Genomic DNA, 26,705 nt, shown 5'->3' with positions numbered 1-26,705 from the left:
AAAAGACTGAGTCGTTTGTTTATTTTCTACTCCAACATGAAAATTAAAACCTCAGCCTGGAGCTATCTACAGTTATACCATAGTACTTGTCAGCTTCAGAACTTGTCAAACCCTGCACTCATTGCATTTTGATGAGAAAAAATGTTTCAGTATTGGGTGCTTACTCAGGACATGTCACACTTGCTAGAACTTGTATGAGTCACTACATTACCGCACAGGAGAAAATGCTTCATCATTTGGTACGAATTAATGACGAATACTGAGGTACCACTGTATCTTGCTGTGAAATCCCATTGACTCCCTGTCCCTAGCTTCCTCCTACTGGTTTGATCTTTTACTTTTTGTGGTAATTGTGTTGGTTTAAAAATATTCTGTCCACAACCTATTTAATACTCTTCTCTTCAAGACATGGAAGCTTGAGTGTAGGCTAAACTTAGTGATTTGCTTCTGATAAACAGAATAAAGCACAAATGATTATGTGTGACTTGAGGAGAATACGTCTTAAAAATGGACCACTGCTTCCTTCCTGGTCACTTATCTCTTTTGAATTACTTGTTCTGAGGTGAGCTAGATTACCAATGGAAAGGCTTATATGACTAGAAACTGAGGACTCCTGCCAATAGACATGTAAGTGAGTCATTCAGGTAGTGGATCCTCCAGCTCCACTCAAGCCTTCAGATATAGGCAGCCCAAGCCAACACTTGAACGCAACTTAATGAGAGACCTTGAGCTAGATCCACCCAGCTAAATTGCTTTTGAATTCCAGGACCATGAAATGATGACATATCTTTGGAGAAATTCATTACTCAGTAATAGGTAACTAATGACATATTTTTTCAAGCATTTCTGTTTCTGTAGTGAAAAAAAAGTGGGTTGTTTATATCATGTCATTTGGGCAAAATGACTGAAATTTCTGAGTACAATAGAGTACACAGTAAAATGCTCAACTCATAAATATATAGCAGAATTAATTTTTAAATGTATATATATCAACCTGTCTATATTTTAATGTATCATTTGCTTATACATTTGTTCAGTTGTTTGAATAATTGGTAATCACAAAACTCTGAATGCTTAACAAAATACATTGATTCTTCAATTTCAGATATTCATAAGTTTTAAATTCATTTAAATAGTATATGGTCATGTTTCTTTCAGAGTGTCACTGAAGAAGATCCCAGGGGAATAAAAATCAAGAAAAGAATGTAAACTCATTTTTCTAAGTACATCTTATTGAATTATACACATATATATGAAGATACAGTATGTGTGTGTGTGTGTGTGTGTGTATATGTGTGTGTGTGTGTGTGTGTGTGTGTGTGTGTGGTATATGAGTAGTCAAGTCCAGAAATGAAATGTTAACATGGGGTGACTCTTCTGTTTTTCTGTAATATAATACCCTACACAAGTGTTCCAGTAGAGTGATACCACATTTTGTTGCTATACTTTTATTTTGAATATAGGAATCTGCAAAAAAATTGATAATATTCAACTTAAAGGGACCACTCTTTTATTTTTTAAAAATATATTTACTCACATTGGATAAAGCAAAGAAACAGTCCTATAACTGATAAGGTTCTGGATTTTAATCAAGAATCTCTCTGTCTTAAGCCAAGACAAGTTTAATTATTGGAAGGCTACTGAGAACTCAGAAAATGAATGGTGATAGGAGACCATGTGAGATGAGAATAGGAAGAATAGCAGTGGCTCATAGCAGAAAGTCTGGTGACTGTTCCTCCTGTGATGGATAATTTGTAGCCTTTTCTTACATTATGTCACTCCCAACCAAATCTCAAAGCCCAACAAACATCTTTTAGCCAAGTGTAGGTCATGTGTTCTTTCTTGTTGATACCAGGATGGTGGTAGAAAGAACATGGCCCCTTAGACTACAATAATAGTTGGCAAATAATTGAGTTAAATATCATAGCATAGTTACACATTATGGAGAGAAAAAATTCCCTGAAATCAAAAGGCATTATATTAAGAGAGACAAAGGTAGCTTGGCTGGCAAAAATGACTAATATCCTTAAGTTGTGTCTTGATTGACTCTTTTGAAAGAAAGAAATTTTCACATGCCAATGAAGCTATTGAAATGGGAAGGGATCATGAATAGATGTGAAGGTAAGGTTGTAAAATTATAGGATTATAGACACCTCATGTTTGATTCAAACACTATTAATAACATTAAATATACAAATTACAGACATTTTAAATTAAGATAGACAATGAGAACATAAGATGACTAGAAATAATGGTATCTTTTTGAAATTTATTTTATTAAAAATATCCTTGTTATGTAAATGAAATGTATTTAATCAATAGCAATATATTTATCTACTGTACATGTTAAGTGATGATTAAGAGATGCTATCTATAATCAACTGGTTGAAAATACTAAAGGGGACAAATCTGTATCTTTTATCTTATAAAAGTTTATGACCTAGGAAGTGTAGCCTTAAGATTACCATCTTTTGGTAAATAATCTAATTAAAAGCAACCCACTCTCAAACAATTAATCTTGGGAGGTAAGGCAAACAGATTTTTATCACTTTATAGTGTTCAGCCCAAATGTGAATACTTCAAATAGCCAATCTTACACTTGATTAATCTACTAGGTGAGTTAAAACTTGAAAATCCTTATATCCTTGATTCTTATCCATGAGGTCGTGGGTGGTGATCTAACATGTCAGAAACAGTTAAAATGCTGGTTTTCTTGTTTTGGTGACAGGCTTATATCTTTACTATCTGCTAATATAGGAGAGAGGAAAAGAGTAAAAAAAGATAGTTTTATTACAGATGTCAATTAGTTGTTTTTAAACACACAGAGAGAATTCTACACTTTATTTACCCACAAAGCATTGTAACATGTGGAAATTATATATACCTAATTTAGTATCTTAAACTCTTTGGCTGGAATAACCAAATTAGAAACATAATACTGTCTTATGAATGACTACAGTATACTACTGACTGAAGTTTATTTCTGATAAAATCAGCAATTTTACAAACCTGACTCCTGGAAATGATATAAAAAAATGGAGAATAAAAAGATTAATAAGATTTTGAGTATTTATATATACAGAATATGTATTTTCTTTGTGTGTGTGTGTGTGTGTATAAATTATACAATTGTATATAATTAAAATAGTAACTACTCCTTAGCATTTTGAAGTTATCTAGTTGCCAAACAATAACATTCTATGTGACATATACAATTAGGTAGTACCTAAATTAGATTTGTTTTGTCTTTCTTGTATGTATTTTTTCCATTACTTATTATCTCTATTAAGTTTAGTGAGGAATCACACATACCAGATTAAATCTAAGAAATACTTCTTATTTCTGATAATCAAGCCATTACTTCTCTCTTCTTCCTTTCTTTTATCACTGTTTCTGTCAAGAAAACTGGTGATATGTTAAATAACATTAGATCTCCTTCTGTTCAAGATGGAGGCGTAGTTAGACAGACTTTGCCACCTTGCACAACCATAAGAAGGATCATAACTAACTTTAAAACAAAAATAACCAGGACTGCCAGAAAATTGAACTTTATGAAAGTTTGTCAGCCAATGAGGTAAAGAAGAACTATTCATCCAGAGTGGTAGGAGAAGTGGAGCCAGGGTGGATAGGATGCAGTGTGGCGGTGGCAAGGTGGCAGTGGCAAGGCAGCAGTGGACAGTGGAATGGGCAGCCCCACATCCCTGTGTAGTAGATAATAGCTGGGCAGGACACCTGGGGAGCTAACCCAGCCCCAGGCCAGACCACTCAACTTATGGTTTGAATACTAGAAAATAAAGCCTCACAGCTTCTAGCTGTGAAAACCAGTGGGGGTTGGGATGGTGGAGGAAACTACCCATCTCTCAGGAGAGTCCATTTAGAGTTCCTCCATGGCCCTAGAACATATGCAAACCCACCCACTCTAAGAACCACCATCAGAGTGGTAGTTGGAGGGTGCCAATCACATTCAAGATGTAGGTGAAGTGACTGGAAAAGGGGACAGTGCCAAGAAAGTGGGATTGTTCCCTCTCTGACCCCTTCCACACATACAGTGCCACAAAGCTGTAAAATGGGTCACCCCACACTTATTAATACATAAGACTCCACCCCTTACAATGTATCAGGTACACAAAGACATGGAGTCAAAGTAGCTCTCCCTAATATGCAGAAACAAACACAAGGAGGCTGCCAAATTAAGGAGAAAGAGAGAGATGGCCCAAATGAAAGAGCAGATTAAAACACCAGAAAAGAACTAAGCAAAAAGGAAATAGCCAACCTATCAGACACAGAGTTCAAAATACTGGTGATAAGGATGCTCAGAGAACTCACTGAATACAGCAAACATATAAGGGAAGAATGAATGATAAGCTAAGTGAAATAAAGAAAAACCCACAGGGAACCAATAACAAAGGGAAGGAATATGTGGTTCAAATCAATAAATTGGAACATAAGGAAGAAGTACACAACCAGCACAAAATGAAGAATTCAAAAAACCGAGGAGAGAATAAGAAGACTCTGGGTCATCTCCAAAAGTGCCAAGATCTGAATCAAATGGAAGCCAGAAAGAGAGGAGGAAGAGCAAAAAATTGGAAATCTAGATGAAAAAATAATGAAAGAAAATTTCCATAATTTTGCAAAATAAATAAATATACAACCCCAGGAAGCAGAGAGACTCCCAAATAAATTGGACGCAAAGAAGACTACACCGAGGAAGTGTAGATCATTCTAAGAAGCACCAACAAACAATAGGAGTCACAAAAATGGGGAGACAGAGAAACAACCCCCCATTGAAAGGAAAGGTAGAATCCCCAGAAAGAGTGTTAAATGAAATAGAGGAGAGCAAACTATCAGATATGGAATTCAAAACATGGATTATGAAGAAGCTCAATGAGCTCAGAGGAAACTACAAAGAACTCCAGAAAAACTACAAGGAACTTACTGAGAATTACACCAGCATAAAAAAAACATGGAAGCTATCAATAAGAGCCAGGAGGAAATGAAGAATACGATCTCTGAATTGAAGAACACAGTAGAAGGAATTAAAAGCAGGCTAGAGGAAGCAGAAGTTCGGATCAGCGAGCTGGAGGACAATGTAGACAAAAACTCCCAGACAGTGAAACAAAATGAAAAAAGATTGAACAAGACTGAAGAGGTTCTAAGACAGCTGCAGGACAACATGAAACATAATAATATCCATATCATAGGAATTCCAGAAGGATAAGAAGAAGAGCAAGGGATAGAAAACCTCTTTGAAAAACTAATGACAGAAAACTTCCATAACATGAGGAGAGAAAGAGTCACGCAAGTCCAGGAAGCACAGAGGGTCCCAATGAAGATGAACCCCAACAGACCCACTTCAAGACACATCATAATTAAAATGGCAACATTCAAAGACAAAGAGAGGATCCTAAAAGCAGCAAGAGAGAAACAATTAATAACATACAAGGGAGCTCCAATAAGGCTATCATTAGATTTCTCAGCAGTAACACTACAAGCCAGAAGGGAATGGCAAAATATATTCCAAGCAATGAAAAACAAAGACCTACAACCAAGAATACTCTATCCATCAAGGCTCTCATTCAAAATAGAAGGTGAAATAAGGAGTTTCCCAGACAAAAGAAGGTTAAAAGAATACATCTCCACCAAACCAGCATTGCAAGAGATGCTAAAGGGTCTGCTTTAAGAAGATGAAGGAACAGAGAGAGACAGAGAGGAACACGAGTACAAAGGGGGAAAATGACAATGAATAAGTGCTGAAAGAAAGAACGAACTTCTACCATTTGCAACAACATGGATGGAACTAGAGAAAATTATGCTAAAAAAAAAAAAGACTACACCAAGACACATCATAATTAAAATGCCAAAGGTTAAATATAAAGAGAGGATCTTCAAAGCAGCAAGAGAAAAGCAGAGTTACCTACAAAGGAGTTCCCATAAAACTATAAGCTGATTTTTCAAGAGAAACTTTGCAGGCAAGAAGGGGCTGACAAGAAATATTCAAAGTGATGAAAATCAAGGACCTACAACCTCAATTACTCTATCCAGCAAAGCCATCCTTTAGAATGGAAGAGGAGATAAAGTGCTTCCCAGACAAGGAGTTCATTGTCACCAAGGCCTTATTATATGAAATGTTAAAAGGACTTGTTTAAGAAAAAGAAGATCAAAACTATTAATAGTAAAATGACAACAAATTCACAACTATCAACAACTGAATCTAAAAAACAAAAACAAACTACACAAACAACTAGAACAGGAACAGAATTATAGATATGGAGATCATATGGAGGGTTATCAGCAGGCAGGGGGAAGGGAAAAATGGGGGAAAAGATACAGGGATTAAGAAGTATAATTTTTAGGTACAAAATAAACAGGGGGATGTTAAGAATAGTAAAGGAAATGGAGAAGCCAAATAACTTACATGCACAACCCAGGGACAAGAACTAAGGAAGGGGATTGCTGAAGTGAAAGAGTGTACTACATAGAGGGGGGGCAAAGGGAAAAAAACTGGGACAATTGTAATAGCATGATCAATAAAATATACTTTAAAAAATTTTTTTTAAAAAATTAAAAAAAAAAATCAAACTGTCCAAAGCCGCATCTCCTTTTTTATTTCACACTTTTTACAATTTTATTTCACAGTTTTTTAAAAAAGTATATTGTTGCAGCAATGTCACCATTTACCTGCACATTATTGTACAGTGGAACAAATGTTGCTATCTAGGATAAATAGGTTGAGACCCTTTTGTATGCTGAGCTTGAAAAACTAAATTCTCTAGGACATATAGTGAATTATGTTCATCTTGTCCTTTAAACTGCTGGAAAGAAGTGTTAGCAGAGTTCACAAAATCAACTATTAAGAATGAACCCATGGAACATCAGCTATTGTCCCTCAATTATATGCAGCAGAACTATTCAGTATTAGAATACTCAAGTACTAGAGAACTATGACTCTTCTACTATGTACAATCATTACAAATATTTTTAGTTAAGCTAGCAATGTTCAATTAGCTATATATATATATATATATATATATATATAGAGAGAGAGAGAGAGAGAGAGAGAGAGAGAGAGAGAGGGCTCAATTTCATTAAAGTTTAACCAATTCACCATAAGAAAGCCTACAATTACAGGTTTTTATCAGTTATGAAAGAATTCCTTTGTGGCAAAATATAAAATACTTTGCTATTTTATAATGTTTATTCTGGCATTTGCATAATACAATCCTTTTTTTGTAAATATTATAATAGATACACTAGCCAATAAATTGTATTTGTCATATGTTTGACTTTGTTTTCTTAAAATTCCTTTTTTCTAGTTTTATATATTTATTAACAATATAGTTAGATCAACCCAACTGATTTTTATTACTTTCTATATACTGCTCCTGATTTCTTTGTCTAGAATGCCCTTGTTCTAACACTATATGGCCATGTAGAGTTAGACCATTTCCATATATTTTATTTGCATTTCTCTTATCTCACTTAGGTCTGGATTATGATTATTTACACTATTTATTTTTGATCTATTAAAGGTAACTCTTGGGGGTGAAATCTTCTTTCTTATTATGTCTCTTACAGCACACAGATTCTGAGCTAATATGTTGAATAAAGGTGTTGAGTAAATGGAGGAATAAATGAGTTCCTTGGTGATTTTTAACATCACCAAAGTTACATTTCATAACACTTTAAATTATCTTGTAAATAATAATTTTACAAGTTGCTTAGACGTTTTCTAATATTAAGGCCAAAGATAATAAGCAATGAAACAGATATAAGTTAACAACCACTTGATGGCTAATGCTACTCATATTTTAATTTGGTCCTACAGTGGTTATAAAAAGTAGAATTTATCTTATATTCATATCTCGTTATTAGTAGTTACCTGGTACTCTGTGTTGAGAAAGATTCTGAGGCTGTGTATCAATTCAGTGTAAAATAGTCCTGTGCACCATTTTGCATGCATGCTAGTCATGTTATGTGTGCTGGGACTGTGCCACCTTTATTTCTTTAAGAGACAAGAGCACAATTCTATCAGAAATCACAGATTTAAATGCCTTTAGAGACCGTGCAGGTAAACACCACTAAAGCAGCTCAGGAGGGGACTGGGCTAACTGGAGGGAAATCCAGAGCTATCAAGCACTCAGAGTTGGCTGGCCAATTGTATTACAAATCTACAAATTCAGTGTTATCAGATATTAGGAACCTTGAGTAAATCTCCTGATTTCCAAATGTTGACAACCAATTCAATTTTCAAAAAAATATTGTCCAGGCCAAATTTTAAAAAATGTCAGCTTATTACACCTCATAAACTTATTTGGATTCTTTCTCTTTCCCTATCTCTCTGTCTCTGCTTATCTCTAGTTCTCTCTCTTTCGCCCCCCCCCCACATATTGTCCAAAGTGATTTCAACCTTTAAAATCAATTGCTAAAGTTTTAATTCTGTATTTTTAATAGAGGAATCTTCAGGGTAGACTCCTGTCGCTGTCTTTGTCCCAGAAAAGACAGCTTCAAATAGCCCTTTGTTGGCTATTTTGTTTGAAGGTGATGAATCTCCATACCTTATACAGATCTTAAAGTAAAAGAAAAAAAACTGAACTACAGCATCAAAGGAAAAGATCAAATATTCTTTTAAACTTCAATAGTTTCAGGTAATCAAATTATAGTTCTTTTGAATTAAAAACATGTTTTATCTTAATAAAAGTAAATAAACAAATAGGAAAAAATTGAGAGGCAAAGCATTTTTGGATTCATTTTAAATGAAGTATTATTTGAATAATTACAATCCAATTAAGGGACATCGTTTTTATCATGGCCAACATTTTTCCTTGCAGCTTACCTTCTCCCAGAAGAAATCCTAAGCACACAGTTAACAGCTGTGTAAACAACTTCTTTAATACATGGTCACAATGCTGAGTTTACATCCTTACAATTACAGAAGGCTCTAGGGCACTGGCCACAAGCAAGTGCACATGTGACTTCATATTTTTCTCTTTTCTGAAGAGTTGTTTTCACCCATCATGTACTAGTACTAATAGAGCTTGCTGACCCCAAGAGCAAGAACACCTCACCTGTGAAGGAATGAGTGTTCTTTGAATTGTTTGCATGCAAATACTAATAACAACCCAACCTTATTAGCCCAGTAAATCTCTGAGGGTGTAAGTCACTTGGTTTGACCACAAGCTGTTATAATTAGGTCAGATGAGGACTGCAAATGCTCTGCCATTACCTTGTTTCTCAACTCTCCAGATTTTAACAAATACCCCCAACTAAACAAAGGTTAACATTCATGACCTGGGGTCTCCTTAAACAGCAGGTGGAGAGATGATTTTCATTTTCCTGGAGTTTATTTAAAATCTTTCTACTATGCACTAATGATTTGCATTTCAAAGTTATAAAATTAGGCCTATCTCTTGAATTGACTCAGGAACTCCTGATCTTTTGGGAATTCTGCATTTAGGGAAATGAAAACTTAAAAAGCAGCAAAAAAACAAAAGAAAAATAATAATAACAACAATAAATACATCATTGGCAATAAAACAAGTGCCAATTTCTATGACAGAGCCTTGTAAAAAGTCTATCATCTATTTATTTAAATCATTGATTTTTATTGTTGGAGCACATGTAGATGAAAACTCAGCCTGTAGGAGACAAATCAAGTTTTCTGGTCAGGAAATGTAAACCAGTTTAGGAGATTAATTATTTAAAATTGATCTCCTCTCTTCCTTCACCATATCCAAAGGGCTCTGCAATGCTATTTTATCTTTTTACTATTTGTGTTTGGAAAATAAATAGAAATCTAGAATTAGAAAACCTAAATTTAGCCAGATTTGGGGCTGGGGGCTAATATGCTGGGCACTATATCAGGGATATATCAAAATCCAGCCTGGGTATTGTCAATCATGGAATCCAGGATTGTGATTCCATTTTAGATCCCTATCAGGCAGCCCTGCTGAGTGTCACTGTGAGAGGGATTGGCATCTGAACCCAGCAGCATGTAAAAGGGCCTCCGGTGACGTCCTGTTACCCGCAGGATCAAGTTCAAATTCTTCTCAAGATATGAGATTATCTCATAACATGACTTCTGCCTACTTTTCTATCAATATCTTCCCTCCTGTCCAGGTCAGAGTTGCACATCTCCAGGCAGGAACAGCTGCTTGCTGGTGCTAGCAAGTTTCACAGTTCTATACCTTTGCACATGCTGTTCCTACTATCTTGTAACTCCTTCTCTTCCTTCATTTTGAAAACTGCTACTATTAATTTTTAAGAACGAGTTCAAGGTTCTGTTTCTCTATGAATTGAACTAGAGTTGAATGCAGTTTTTCCTTTGGGCAAATACTGTATCTTGTATATTCTGTTGTTATAGATTTTGTCACACTAAATTGCTGTGTATATTTTTCTTGTCTCTCTCCACACAGACTGAGAGTTCTCTGAGGTAAGAAGTGTGTCCTCTTCATCTGTATTCTCAATAAATAGCATCATTAGCCACCTTATACATTTTAAATGCTCAAAAAAGTAATTGTTAAATAAAATATTGAAATAAATAAGCAGTCTGGAGGCAGCTTTTCTAGAAATATGTCACAAACACTGCTGTAGTTTCAGCCATGTCTGGGCCAAATTGATGCCATTTTTTGTCTTCTTTTCCCCAATGAAATACAAAGCTCTACTCAGAAGGCCTTCACAAAAAAACCAGTTGAACCTGCCCATTATCTTCACAAGCTATACAATGCTTTCCAGAAATACTGTAGCTGAAATTTGTTTTTCTGGAAGTTAAGTTTGCCATGGGGTCTTTGCTTGCCACTAAATCTGGACTCTAGGATATTTTATGCTGCCACATTTCTCTTAGAGGACCTTGTCTTTTAGGAAGAAAAATGACACGAATCTGAAATCATTTAGAAAGCTAATGTAAGGACATTAAACAAAAATGAGAACATTGGCATAAGATGCTTATCAAGGAAAATCGGATTTTTGAGACTGAAAACAAGTAGAGTAAGTATAAAATTTCTAAAAAAAAACTGTTGTGAGATTTCCAAAGTAAGAGAAAGATTTGAGAATGTCCAGCAGCAATATTCCAGAACTCACATTCTTAATTTTTAGAGAACACAATGATTTATTGATATTCAGGTGTGCCTTCTCCTGGAGTAGATGCTTTTAGAAAGCCAGAGTCATGGCCTATGATTCCCCCTAAAGATGTAAAGTACTTATCAGTTCCATAGGCATTCAATATAAAGTTAATTGATAAGAGCTGAAATCTTTATTACTTGACTTTTTTAAAGTTCTAAGTTGCTGGCATTGAGTTTAGAAATTATTGATGAAATGTTATTTTATTAATTAATGCATAATTCCTCATTAACATTTGTTACAACTGTAAGCTGGCATTTCATTATTTTATTGGATCATATTTTTTTAGCTCAACTGAATGTGTTTTAAAAATATGTAAGTATATAACCTTTCTATCCTTTAATGAACCCCTCAAACTGTTACAGTTTGAGTCGCTTTGATATGTTTGAAATTTGGGTTTAGAGTCTGCTGGGGTCCTGATTTATGCCAAAATATTAGGGATAATTTGAAAAATTTTAAATGAGGAACTGTAACTTTGGCACTCTTTCCTCTGATGAAGTGATCCTACTCTTGTTGAGCTTCAGCAATAGACTGAAGTCATGCTGTATTTCTTTCCTAGGATTTCTCTAACAAATTATCACAAACTTGATGACTTAAAACAATTGAAATTTATTATTTCACCATTCTGGATGTCAGAAGTCAAAAATTAGGGTATTGGCAAAACCACACTCCTTATAGAGGCATTAGGGGAGAATTTGCTTTGTGTTTCTCCTGGGTTTTGATGATTTGTGGCCACATGACTCTAGTCTCTGTTTCTGTCTTCACACAGCCTTCTCTTTTGTGTGTCTTTTATAATGGCACTTGACACTAGGATTGGGGTCCACCTGGATAGTCTAGGATTATTTTCTTGTCTCATGATCTTTAATTATATCTACAAATACCTGAACCTAGGTAACAATTTTAGGTTCCAAGGACAAGTTTGTGTGTGTGTGTGCAACCATTCACCTTTTCTTTAGAAATTCTGTAAAAAAGAGAATCCTTTTTAAATAAAGTAAGTCTGCGTATTTTCTATCTTCCTATTTTTATTTGGGCTTTGTAGTTATATTATTTGAATATGTTTTTAGGCTACATTTGGGACTGGTTTTAGAAATAAATTCATTTTAGTGAGAAGCTTTTAATTTCTGTCTTTTTTGTTGTGTTTTTAGTTAGCTACCTAAGGGAGAGTTATAGTTTTATTCATAATTAATTGTATTATTTGTAGATAGACATGTTTTTAACATGTAGCGATGGCCCTAATGGAAGATTCTTTTTCATTTCTGCCATAAATTATGTGTCAGTTTATATAATATGTCTCTCAATAGTGAAAGGGAAGAATCCCAAAGATGAAGGGGATTTGCAGTTGGTTTCACTAACACTCATGATTAACATCTGGAAACCTTAGAAGTGACTTAGGAGAAATATCAGCACATGTTTCTTGTTGGATAAATCTCAATGGAAGAACCATACAAACATTTGAAAATAATTCACTGCTTTTCTTCTAACCATCTCATAAAAACCTGCACACTCTTATTCCTTTTACCCTTTGTCTGTATGTACAATTTCTGAATTTGAATTCTTCCAGTGGGAGACGCCCAAGCAAACAAATGTTCCTGAGATTTTAATTTCCACACTTTTCATGGCTGTTGTTAAAAAAAATTCTGATTTACTGTGGTGCTACATCTACTCTACAATATGCGTTTCTTTTTTTAAAAGTTGTAAAATTCTAACAACAATCTCTTTCTGACACTTTCATGATAAAAATGAATTTTCTTGCTACATAAAGAAAAAGGGCACAATTTAGTCAAATGATTCAACTGCACTAAGTAAATAAACAAAGCTCAAGTCAAATATAGACAAGGCTTTGCTGTGTGCAAACATACCCAAAAGAAAAACAATGAACGTTTGTAGTTCAATGCCACTAGGGCATTAATTAGCTTGTAGGTGTACAAAAAGAATAAAAATATGTTTACTTTGATTATGAATGTATTCAAATTTACTTCTCATTAATGCTGATTTATGTCCCCTCATCCCAAGAACTGACTAGTCTGCATCAATCATTTAAAAGAAAAAAAAAAAAAGCAAAACACTTTCTTTTTAAACTAACTAGACAATATTTAATTTTTTTTTCTTACTTATTGCTCAACTGAGGGTAGGTAAAGATAATAAGAATACTTTCCTATGGCCAAAGGATTAAGATCTGTTTTCAATAACCAGACAATGCTCCAAGATAGTTTTATGAAACCATTTCAATGACATTGAAAACCCTCATTGTGATGCTAATGGAGAGAGTGGTCACAATATTGGGCAACTGTCTGTCCTGTCTTATGAGCAATAGTGTAAATATAATGGTTGGATCACAATGACGGGTTTATAAAGAGAAGGTGAGAGTAATTAGCTCAAAGGATTTTATTTACGCAAATAGTGTAAAACATTATAATCTGTCACCAAATTAAAGTTTTTTAACAGAGCAATGTTAAGGTTAACTGTAAAATGTAATCCAGCTGTCCACTATTAGGAGAAAAATGCCATGAGGGCCAGGATTTTGCCCATTTTGTTCACTACTATACCCCTAGTACACGGAACAATTCCTGGCATATGTAAAATTTCTTTCAAGTATTTGTTAAATAAATATTTTAAAGTGTTAAACTTGAGAGTAATGAGATATACACATTTATTCTGCAGTAAAAGTCACTGGTTCTGGCAGAGAGTACACCATTTTTCAAAAACAGTTCAGCCTCCCATTAATGATCTTCAGCTAGAAAACCTAACATCCCACTTGTCTGGTCCAAACCTCCTTTGTTGGTCTTGAACCCCTTTTTGATTCCATGATTCAGTTAGAAATGTCCAAACTTCCGCTTCAAAGAATTTTGTAACTTGGTAAGGTTCAAGGAAGGTGTGCTTTGCTCCTTTGTTCTTTGGATTGAAAAGGCTTGAAGAGGTTTTGCTAGGGGCAAAGTCTCCCCCAGGGCAAAAACTCAGCTTCTTGTACTTTAGAAAGATATTTCAGTTCACCCAATTAACATCTTCATTGACAAATTTGTCTAACTTTTGTTGACTTCTACATTCAGTGGATCTTCTATAGTTCCCTTTCAGGACCAAGATGGTTTATTTACCACCCCCAGAACAAACTCTTTACTCTTGCTCACGCCCCAATTCTTACTCTTGCTCATGTCCCAATTCTCACACAAAATAACAAAGTATTGTTTAAATCAATCTCTCTCTGTGTAATATATTGAATAGCTTACATATCCAGTAAAAAAATTTATTACTATCTCAATTGAGGAAGCATATGTTGTCATAATGAAAGGACAATGGAGATGATTTAGTTAAATCTTTTTTTGATAGACCGAAACAGAATTCTGGAGGAGATAAGTGACTTTGTCAAGACTTCCAGCTATGAAGAGGGGAAGGAAGAAATAGAAAGGAAGGAAAATTCCTTTATATGACCAGTAGATTACAGACAGTACATAGTTGTATATCTGTTTCATATATTGAGGATATGGAAGCAAAATAAACTGTATGAACATAATTTAGGAGGGAGGGTTTGGTTTTTATTTCCAAAGCCCAAGTTCTTAAATCATTACAGTAGTCCCTCTCTATATTGTGGTTCACTTATCGCAGCCTCACTGTATTGCAGGATTTTAAAAAATATTATATCTAATTATTTATTGCGGATTTTTCGCTATCGCGCAGGATTTTGCGGTACTGTATATGTATGTTGTTAAAGTTATGTAGGTTTAAGAGTGTATAATATGTTTAAGAACATCAGTAGTGTTTCTAAAAGTGTGGAAAAGATTAATAAGGGACTGGGAATGGTTTATAAGTGTGTGGGAAGGGTTTATAAAGCCTTAAAATATATATATATATATATATATATATGTGCGTATGTGTGTGTATATATATATATATATATATATATATATATATATACTAAAATAAATGTAAGGTTCCTACTTTGCAGGTTTTCACCTATCGCGCGGGGGGGGGGGGGTCTAGAATGTAATACCCGTGATAAGTGAATACTGTAAAGTGATTTCTCCTTAATTTGAAGAATGACGTAAAGCTAAAACAAAACAAAATAAACTAAAAAACCCAAAGTTGTTTTATACATGATATTTTAAAATATATATGTGGCAGGGCAAAGAAGATGGCAAATTGGCAGGGGCATTAAGGATAGGTGGTCTAAAAAGTTTTTCTGAAATTGTCCATTTTGTAGTAGAGGGAACTTCTGTATTTAAAAATACACACACACACACACACATACACACACAATGCTAGCATAGAAGCATTTACTCTTACTCTTAAAATAGTTTGGCTTTTGGCAACAGTGTTAATAAACATTTAAGGAGTGAGTCAGGGTATGAGATAAAGTAACATATGAATTAATTTATAGTACATATGTGCACACATATATGCATATATTTAAAAAAATCATAGCTGCATAAGCCTTCTAGAAAAACAAAACAGCCATAAACATTATAATGCCTGACAGCTGCAAGAATAAGAACTGAAAGTGACAGTAGCCAATAACAATAGGCTGAAGCATGGAATTTAGATCTTAGTGAAATTAAACATACTATAATAGCTTAGCTTCCGGGAAACAATACTATTAAATTTGCAAGAGTAGTTTATGACATCATCTGAAACCCCAGGATATACATTTTAAGCTGGCTATTGTGGTTAGTAATCTGTATTGCTGTTCTAGTTAGTTTTTTCATTTAATTCATTGCAAGTTTCTATTAAAAAAAAATAAAAGCAATCAGCAGCTGTTGAGCATGCTGTTTATACTGGAGAAGAATTAAGAGGTCAGAATTATATTGAAAGGTACAATAATTTAAGCATTTTTGCAGTCAATGATTATAGTTCTGGGAGGTTTTCTGACTCACTTTTCCTTTTTAAAATGTTTCTTGGCTAAAACTGTGCAATGGTGGAATAACAGTAAGACCTCTTGCTTTTAGTAATGGGCTTGTGTTATTCAGCAGCAAGCTCAACCAAATATACTGTAATAAGACCACAAGAAGTTCATTGTTGTGGAGGAGATGTTAAGCATCTGTGAACTTTAAAAAATATTTCCAATATTTTGTGAATAAATGGATTTTTGGAGGTGGATATATATATGTTCATAAGGGCCCATTTTCCAAAAAGTTTATGGATCTCATTCATTGCAGCTGTGATTTTCAAAGGAACTAATAAAAATTCCTCATGGTATTTCAATAAATGAGAAGTTTTTATTAGTTCAGTGCTTGGGATTGGATAAGAAGGACACAAATCCCTTAGACATGAACATTAGAGTCATCTGGTAGAGAGAGAAAGGATTTATCAAACCATATAGTCCTTTCTCATGCCCACCACAAGAGATTTTAAAAAGCCTCCCCCAACCCTTGAGGATCAGGCAGATGAAAATGACTTGGCAAAATAATAATTGATTGCCAGGTCTGGGACTAGAACCTGGGCTTCTTGTCTCACAGCCCAGACTCTTTCTATTATAAGAAACTATGTGAGGAACCAAAAGACTCATAGAGGCAATTCAATTAGACATAGCAGAAAAGACACAGGTACAGGAAAACACAGGACAGAGGGCGATACGGTTTTGTTTAGAAGACGATTCAGACATAGGCTTAATAGGCATTTTTCTGGAGATTCTTTGCTGTTATGATGTACCCACTTTTTTTCCTCCTTGACTCAATGAATATATCTACATGTGTAAATATAAGGCCTCAGAAAACTGGAAATGAAAGTGGAGATATTGTACTATATGTTCAGAGTTAATCTGGCCTAATATAGGTGACCTTTTACATGATCGAATTGAAGGAAGTCCACCTGACCTTGTATATCTCATTGAACAATTCAAAAACTCTAAAATCCTTAGGACAGTATGACCTTCATTTTCTGAGAAACTTAATGGTTTTGCCAGTAGAGCTTTCCTCTTTGAATCCAAATCTAAACTCCAGATGAGTATCACCAATAAGCAACCACTAGCAAAATATTTTGATCCGATGAAGAGGAGAAAAATTGTTCAAAGAACTGGATGCTGACTAGCAAACATAGACTTTCGGGGGATAGAGATCTGGGCCTAATGTTCCAAAAGAGAACAGTCCGTCAAAGGTCACTGAGTGTCTTGGGAAGATGACATTAGAAAAGTGACGTGAGGAGAGTTGAAGAAAAAATATCACCAACCTATAGCTTTGGCTACCCCATGTGTTAGTGACTTTTGCAGAGCAGGCCTCATAAATGGTCCCCAATATTTGCCCTAAATATTCAGATTTGAACAGACAGAGGATGGAGGGAATAGTAAAAGAGAAGCCTGTGAGAGAAGCTATTTCCTGAGCTTGAGATGACATTGTAAAATATATTTTACATAAATGTTATACATACAAATTAGGTAAGTAGATAAGATCATCTGCCTCTTGACTTTCAAAAGTGGAAAAGGGTAAAAGAAATCAGCAGTTAAATCCAGAATACTGGGCTGAGAAAAGCAGACTCGGTCAACTAAAGCCCTGAACTCGAAATACGAAAACACAAGCATACCAGAGTGAGGCCTGTGATCCGGACCCTAGAGACTGCTGCCAAGGGAATATATTGAAAATCACGATTCAAACAGAGAAAGAATATAATGTTTCCTAAAGTTACTTATTTCTTCTTCTAGGAAGGCAACTGCTTTTATCTCTTGCATGAGGGAGAAAACAGTTCAAGACAGTTTTAGCCAAAAATGCCAATATGTCAAATAGTACTTCAGGGAAAACTCACATCATTTTAATGTTTCCTTTTAGGCTAGCTCCCCTGCTATCCTTCCCATGACCTTTATTCTTTCTCCAATCTTTATTGTTTCCTTCTTTGTACTTGAATGAATGAGGTTGGGGTATGGTGCAAAGATATCATTGTTGAAGCTTAGAACGACTTGGTTTAATGGCATTGTGAAGTGCTGACTGGATAGTACATCTTTAAAAGTAGATAGAAAAAGGAAAATTTATTAGAAACATCAATGAATAAAGTACACTATCATGGGTGAAACTGTGAGTAGACTACTTATTTCATGTACTTGATGACAGTCACTTTTTTCCCCCCTATTCTCCTTTCTGTAGGATAAACAGTGGAGAAATTCCAGGCATGATGCTTCTAAGTCTGCCCCTGAGGTATTATGATCACACTGCAATCAGCAGAAACCCAGAAGCAGCCCACAGATGAATCACTTAGCTAATTCTTTGGTATTTCTCACAATTCTCTTTTGCATGCAGAATTGATTCTTTAATAGCCATCAGTTCCAAAACTTATGTTTGCAAAAGCAAGTGAATTGATTAATAGGTATTTTATACATCTGGTATTTTCTCATAAAAGACTGAAAAACTTATTTCAATTATCATACCACCAACAAGGATGCAATCTGTTCACAAGTCCTGTTTACGAGTGGCTGCTTTGGGTAATGGCTGTTTTCTTAGCATGGGAAATGAAATATAATATTATTAAACAGAGATATGCAGAATGAGGTGTCAACTTATCCATCTTCCTGATGTTTATAGGCTTCACTTCTTAAAATGTTTATTTTATTTTATGGGACCACACATTAAAATATCTCCTATTTGAAAAGATCTAATTTCTTTTATTCTGGTTTTAATGTCCTTGAATATTAACATTTTCAAACTTGTAAGCAATCAGCTAAGAAAACCTGTGGTAGGTACTATATTAATTTCATTTAGATAAATGTACCATAATGACAGAGACAATAAAAGTGAACATTTTCTCTTTGCATAATAAAAGAACTGGTCTTTGCCAGAAGGAACGGTTTTCATATTTAGAAACTACCTGTGATCATATGAGGTAGGGTAGTCGTTTGTGAACTACAAAACTCAAACAACAATGAGTTTGTGTGTGTCTCTCTGTGATACTGTAATGGCAATAATGTAACTCAGTTTTGCAGAAATTTAGTAAAACCATTGCAAAAGTCCAAATATATCTGTTTTCAGCAAAGTGTGGTTCCTTAATTTTTCCACTAATTTTCATTATCTCCTTGAGAGGTGAAAATGAGAATCAATAACCTTTTCTTTAAAAAAAAATATGAAAACATTTATTTCAACAGATCACTTGGAACTTACAAATACTGAGGAAGAACAACTGTCACCCAATGTTTGTGACTTGCACAAACTTATGGTAAGTTATTTAAATTCTCTGGGCCTTTGTTGCTCATAGGTCTTAGCTCACAGAAAAAAAGAAAAAGAAAAAGAGAAAAGAAAAGGAAACAAGAGTAGTAAAAAAGAAATTGATTGAAGACCACTGGAATTATGTATCACCAGTTTATTATAATGGATGTAACTCAGGGACAGCCGAATGGAAGAGATGCGCAGGTCAAAGGAGGGAGCAGGGGCGCGCAGCTTTCGTGCTGAATCCCAGTGCTCTGCTCTTTCCAAATCTCTTCAGTGTTTACTAACCCGGAAGCTCCATGAATGAACTTTTCAGGAAGGTTAGTATCATTGCTTATGAAATTATGATTATTTCTATTTTTTTCTGGGAATTCGTGCTATTAATAACTGGACCTACTTGTAGATAAAGGAAAGCAAATCATATACTAAAGGAAGGGATAACTTCAGACAACACAGACTGTAGAACTTTACAAAGACTTCTCACAGAAAATATAAAATCCTCGCATGTGAACAAAAGAGAGATTAAAACTGGGAAGAGATATACTATAGTATCCCATAGTGTAATTCCTTGATGATGATTTAATGTATATTCTAGCAATGACTGGACCATGGAAATAATTTCTGTATAAGAAAAATCTGCTTCTTAAAATAGCCTATAGATTAGTGTTATTCAGTAGAAATATAGTGAGAGTCACAGATGTAATTTAATTTTTTCTAGTATCACAACAAAAAGAGTAAAATAATGGGGCAATCGGTTTTAATCATATATTTAATTTAACCAAGTATACCCCAAAATAATATTATTTCAATATGTAATCCACTTCAAATTATTGAAGCAATAATTTACACACTTTTTTCATACAAAGTCTTTGAAATCTGATGTTTATTTTATATGTACAGCACATCTCAATTTGAGTCAAACTAGCAGCTATGATATTAGGCAGTGCAGCCATAGATTGTCCAAAATATGCCTTTCTGTAGAGAAATGAGCTGTGAAATGGGCATCAATATATATCAGTGAAAAATTGCCACACTGTAGAAATCAATGAATTCCTGGTGTCATTACTCACTAAGTCAATAATTTCTAGAGCTAAGATATATACAGAAAAATCAGAGGAACTTTTATAACAGAATCTAAATATTTGTTTGCTTGTATTTAATGGCATATTTCCTATTGTAATCTTACTTCATATAAGAACACACAAAAAAATCCATTCAGTATTGAGCCTCATAGCTACTCTTTTGAATTATCAAAACAAAATCTATTCATTGATTAATTTCCGCCTTCTTCATTGAGATAATTCTACTTTTAATAATTATCTAGCTTAGAGTTCTTTATTGTGGAGTCATAGACTTAAACCTTGTATCCTCTCCCCAGAAAATGCATATATATGTGATACTAAAATTTTATCTGTAATTTCACTTTTATATAATTTCAGGGGGTTCATTGAAATTCTGATGATCAGATTAAAGGAAATGACTTATCATATATGGAAGAAAAATGAATTATAATCTTTTGAAGACTGAACTTCGATAAAGTATAGTCAAAAGGTCTATGGACTCTATTATATTTTGATGGACTCATGTAATAATATTGTCTTAAATGGCACCAAGAAATGATTTTAGTTATCATTATAATTTCACCTTTTTTTCAGTGTGTCTCCCGATTTGGTTTTATAGGTACATATTAATTTCAGTCATTTTCTGTTTTTAAAAATATGTGTACCTTCCACAGGAAATTTGAGGAAACATACCATGTCTTTCCCCCCTTACTCTGACCTCAAACACACAGCAAAGTAGTCTGTTAATTTAGATGGATTGAAGGAAAGATTGGATGGATGAATGTAAAGAAACAACTACACAACTACGGCACATTTTTCTGCCTTCAGTCAATAGTGTAACAGAACCATTTTGAATACCTAATCACATATTCCACTTCCAGGCAACCCTTGGAAAGTGTTTGTGTAGTTATTTTTATATTCTGCAACTTCATAAAAGCATTATTCTCTTGGTATTTAGCATACTATTTAGCAACCAGTAAGTATGAATTATCCCGAGTTAATATGCTTTGTCATTTAAATGTATCCAGTTGTGTTTAAAGCTGTTATATTGAACTTCTCATCTACCAGTTACAGTTCTGTAACTTTGTGGTTTATTTTTCCTAAGGACCCTCTGGAGTATAATTTATCTGTCAAGAATTCATCTACTCCCATTTTCAATCTTTGTTTAGATACTGAAGATACAATAGCAAAACAATCAGTTAAGGTTTCCAGCTTAAGGATATTTATATTCTAGTGGGAGAAGCATGTAATAAACAAGTAAATAAATAAAGAAGATACCCACAAATTGTGATAACTACAAATTCCAGTGGAAGAAGCCTGTAATAAAAAAGTAAATGAATAAACAAGACATCTATAAATTGGGAGGGAAATAATCAGGGAGAGGAAGTAAAAATGTTTAGATGAGGCTGTCAGGGAAGTCCTCTCTGAAAAGGTGGCATTTAAGCAGAAGCTATGGGGTATAATAACAAGTGAGCACTGGAAAGAAGGGCAGGAAGAGTGTGCCAGGCAGTGAGAAGAGCAAATACAAAAATCCTGAGGTGGTGAACTAGAGAAAGTGTGATCAGCTGACATTGGAGACTTAGGAAGGGCCAGGTCAGGACAAGAGCTAAAGGGAGAATTTGATTTTAAGAGCAAAAGAAAGCCATAGAAGAGGTTTAATCAGGGGAGATTGCATGATCTAATATACTTTATAAAGATTCCATTAGCCACTCATATAGACTGAAATGTAGAGCAACATGTGGATTCAGAGACACCACTTTGAGATGACAGTGTCTTGATATGACAGTGTCTTAGTGTAGGTAGGTGATGGAAAAGATGGAGAGAAAAGTTACCATATTTGAGATATGTTTTGGAGGTAGAGCCAATAGATGTTATTAGTGGAATAGATATAGGAGGCACAGGAAAATTAGGAATCAAAGAATATTCTTGGCTTATTGACTTGAGTACTTGCATGGACACTGAAGTAATTGACTAATATAAGGAAGACTGTGAGATAAAAGCTTTGAGTGTTGAGGGGCAAACAATCAGTTTTGACCAGATTAAGTTTAAGGAGGTTATGAGACTTCCAGGTGGAGATATAAAGAGGAACGTTGTGGGCACTAAGATTCAAAGCACAGACTTGTAAATCGTTATGTTCTATAAACACAGTTGAAGTAAGGAAGAGGAAAGCAGGTATTCAAACATTAATCTTGCAGCTCAATTTATAGTAATTCCCTGAGTACTTCACAAGAGCAACTTTCGAAACTTTACTTCAAAGAATTGAAGGAATATTTTATTCTTCAAATTTATTTTTATTATGTTAAAAAAAAGAGGAAAACTCCCATCTGTGAACTTTCTCATTTTTGTGAACATGGTGTAATTTTAAAAGAATATTCATCTTTTCCAAATTTCTAATTAACTCTTTGTTTTTCAGATTTGTATACCAATTATAAATAGAAGATAAATATGGTTCATAGTCTAACTTTCCCAGCAACTTGTGATAAAAAAAAAAAAAACCTTTGAATACATGCTATGAATTAAATTCATTAAATCTATTGGGTGTAGCAATTTAATGAAGCAAAAATACTAATTAAATTATTAAAATCTGGATTGCAAGTAGTAATTAAAAAGACTGTTGCTATGCAACTCAGAATTTCTGTAAACAGTCTGCAAAACTACATTGGTTAAATAGGCTGGCATTTTGACTTGGTCTTTTGTAATTAAATATGTCCTTAATCCATGAAAACGTGTTTCTGAGGCCTATATTAAATGGAAGTCCTGGGTTAAAAAAAGAGAAAATTTAGGATTTGATTGGGTTACTTCACATCGTCAAAGGTTATGTGTGGGGAGTTCAAAAGTCCAAAAGTAAAAATTAGGAAATATACAGGGAAGAATGGTAACAGTTGTTTAGAGGCTCCATCAAGATTAAATATAGTGATAAAAATCCATTATTCTGTTTTAATATTTATTTCATCAATGTTGTAGCACTATACAACAGAGACCATTTAACAAAAGATATAGTTTTCTAAAGTCAAAATTTCTTTTGAGAGTAAATCTGTTTTTTCAAACTGTCAGAGAATTAAATGTTGGTCACAAGTTTTAAAAGTCTGCAATGTACCCAAGAAAATTGTACTTGAAACTATTCATACCCCAGAGGGTAGTTTTTGCAAATGGAAGGAATGGGTTTTTAAAAATCATTTTCATCAGGCAAGCACTGGAGGCCGTCACTGAGGGGCTGGCACACAGACACACATTAATTCCAAATGTCTGAGTGAGGGCTGCCAGAAAATTAACCTCCCGCAGGAAAAATAAAGTGGACGATGAAAATCTTGTACAATCCAAAATAGTCCCACTATTTCAAAACTCCTATTTAACTAAAAGCAGTGTTATTTGAGTACTAACAATATTAGTGGGAGACCACTAAGGCCTCTTAAGCAAAGATATCCTAATTCTGGTCACTGAGACCAAGTCAAACTTGTTGGAGTAATAAAAGTACTTAAGGGCAACCTTGAATGGTGAGAGGTAGTTGCCCAAAGCCATTAACCTTGCTATGGTGCTCAGTCAGTGGAAAATATTACCTGGAGGTATATGAGTCTCAAATGTTTTCACTATAATATTTTTGAGCTTCCACCTTACCGATCACCAGGCTGCCTCCTTCTATCACTGCCTGCTCACAAATCAGTTTCCTGCACCTTAAAACTCATATTCTCCTTATCCGATCTTACCTGGCTAGCAAAAGCTTTCACATTCTAGCAAGAGTAAACATACTGGTCATGGTCCTCAAACTTTGTGCCGCAACACCTGCTAGGCGAGCTCTCAGAGCTGCTCTGAGAAATTTCACATTTTCAGGGAAACACGGAGACCCTGTACAATCTAATAAACTAGAGGTAATCCATAGTTTCAACATGAGACAGTGCTACATGCCTTTTGATAATGTCGATATTTTTGTGTAGCTGGACCTGTGATTGCCATGATCAAAAGCAAACACTGCATGAATCTCAAAGTGGAACAGGAAATGTGAGTAGCAGCATCCAGTTTGAACTCAAGTTTTGTACTGTCGAGGAAGTGCAATACCCAAGAGGTGTACACATCCCATTGGTAACTGCTTAAGAATAAAATGAAAATATTATTCTGTCAATATACAGATACTCTTTTTGTAAACACCTTCCAAGCTTTTAGGGAGTAAATATTCATTGAATTGCTGGGACCTGACTACTAAATAAATAGAACTGTTAGGTCTTTCTCTTGGCCTCGTGATGCTGTGAAACAACCACTGAGACATCAAGGAACAGTTTGGATCCTCTGCACTCTGGCATGGCAAGAAAACTGTGATCGAAATTGTGTTGTTGTGCAATAACGACTTCTTGAGGTAACTGAATGCATACATATGCATATTTAGCAAAACTTAAAAAGTGATAAACTTCTTTTTCTCTTTCTTGTAGTGTCAATTGAATGTAGAAGAAAAAGTTGGCATCTATATACTATGCAAATACAATTTTCTTACAGACCTGTGAAATTACTTTAATGCTTTTATCAGTGCAGATATCAGAGGTCTTCAAAATATGCAGCATATAAACAAGACCAATTACTCAGGCTGACTGTCTTCCAGATAAAGTTTCTATATAATCCAATGGCTTAACACATCTTGAAGTGACCTAACATGGATTCTCACTTGAGCTGTTTGCTAATAACTCACACATGGAAGCAAGAGGGTGCAATGTAGTTTCATCTTATACTATAAATCTTAGGAGTTTTAATCTGTTCCTGTTTATCTCCTCTCTAAATTTCCTTATTATATCCTTATAAGAACATTCTCCAAACCTTCAGAAGTTTATCAATACCTATAAAAGACATTTTGTATTCTTTAATATGGCATTCAAGATCTTCCATGATCTGACATCAACCTATTTTTCTCACTTTACATCCTGTCACACCCTCCAACAATCCCATAGTTCAATGAAATGAAGCTATGTCTTTTCTGTACAGGTCCCCACCTCTCTCCTTATACACAATTTTTAAAAATTGTTTCTTCCATCTAGGATGCCTTTCTTCAAACAATGTCCTGCTTCTTCAAAGCTGTGCTCTAATCCTCATTTACAAAGCCTTTCTCCTTTTTCCCTGTCAGACTCTAAATCTCCTTTCATTCTTTCCCCTTGCACATGGTATAGACTATACACAGTCTGTTTTTTATTATGTTTGCTTCACCATGTGACTTTATGCTCCCCTTTGATGTTTTATATTTGATTTATCCTTTCAACCCATACTAGCTTCACTGACCTCACAGCCTCCACCATCCCCAACTTTAAATCACTTGTGGTAAATGACTGCATAGAGTAGATGCTCAACCAATTCTTATTAGATTACATTGCAACAGAGTATGCTATAACCAACGCGATGACTTATAAAGACTTAAGGTGTTAGATCTCCAGGAATCATTCTGATTTAATACAGACCCTTACAGCGGTTATCTGTTTATCCCAACTTTTTCTATTATCCTTTCCTTTTTTTTCAGATTTGGAGAATTCTCAGGCATGTCTAACCTTTCCCTTTTACCTTCTGACCCTCACTTGAAAAAACTTGAATAAATTATTTAGTCTAAGAGGTGGTTCATGGTTTGAATCTGTAGTATGGCCAAATAGACTATTTGGTGAGTGTCTTAAAATACATATTCCTGGGATGATTTGAGTTATACAGAATCCAAACTTTGTGACTCAATATTGGCTATTAATATTGTTATAATTAAACTAGTATTTCTCAATCCACACCAGTTTCAAGGGAGATGTTCATAATATTCTTTATGTAAAAAAAAAAAATTCTACTTTTAAATAATTTTGGGAATACTCAATATTATCTATCTTTCTTAGAGATTCAGAATTTATATAAACATGTAAAATAAATCTATGAGAAGTCCTCTAAGCTAACTTATTTAATCTTACTCAGACTTTCCTCAAACCAGTTGGGCTATCAAAGAGAGCTATTTTGTTTACCAAAATATAGCTATTGACATGCCATGCTCAGCAAAATTGAATTTGGGAAGTATTTGCCTTTGATCCCTTTTAATCATGGATTTTGGCAATTTCAAATAGTGAGGGAGGATCAGTTGAAAAACAAAATCTGGATAAGAAATACTGGAGGGAAGATGGCGGCGGAGTAAGTAGCAGTGTCGTCTGCTTGCTCCTATCGTGGAAAGCTTGGGAGACGGACAGGGAGATGAGTGAGTGAGTACAAACTTTCAACAGCTCGAGTGGGGAAGGGAGAGCGAGAGCATAGTGGAAAAGGGCAGAAGGCTCACCAGCGCTCTCAGGAAGAGTTGCGGGACCCACCAGGCCCCATGCTCCTACCAGACCGCACCCCAGAGGGACAGCTGCAGACCGGCTCACCGCCCAGAATCTGCTTGGAGATTGCAGCCTACCGTGGGCGCAGGGACCAGCGGAGT

The sequence above is a fragment of the Furipterus horrens genome, unplaced genomic scaffold, assembly GCF_987537825.1.
Source record: "Furipterus horrens unplaced genomic scaffold, mFurHor1.1.pri manual_scaffold_4, whole genome shotgun sequence".
In the NCBI taxonomy this organism is placed as follows: Eukaryota; Metazoa; Chordata; class Mammalia; order Chiroptera; family Furipteridae; genus Furipterus; species Furipterus horrens.
This window is presented reverse-complemented; position numbering follows the sequence as displayed.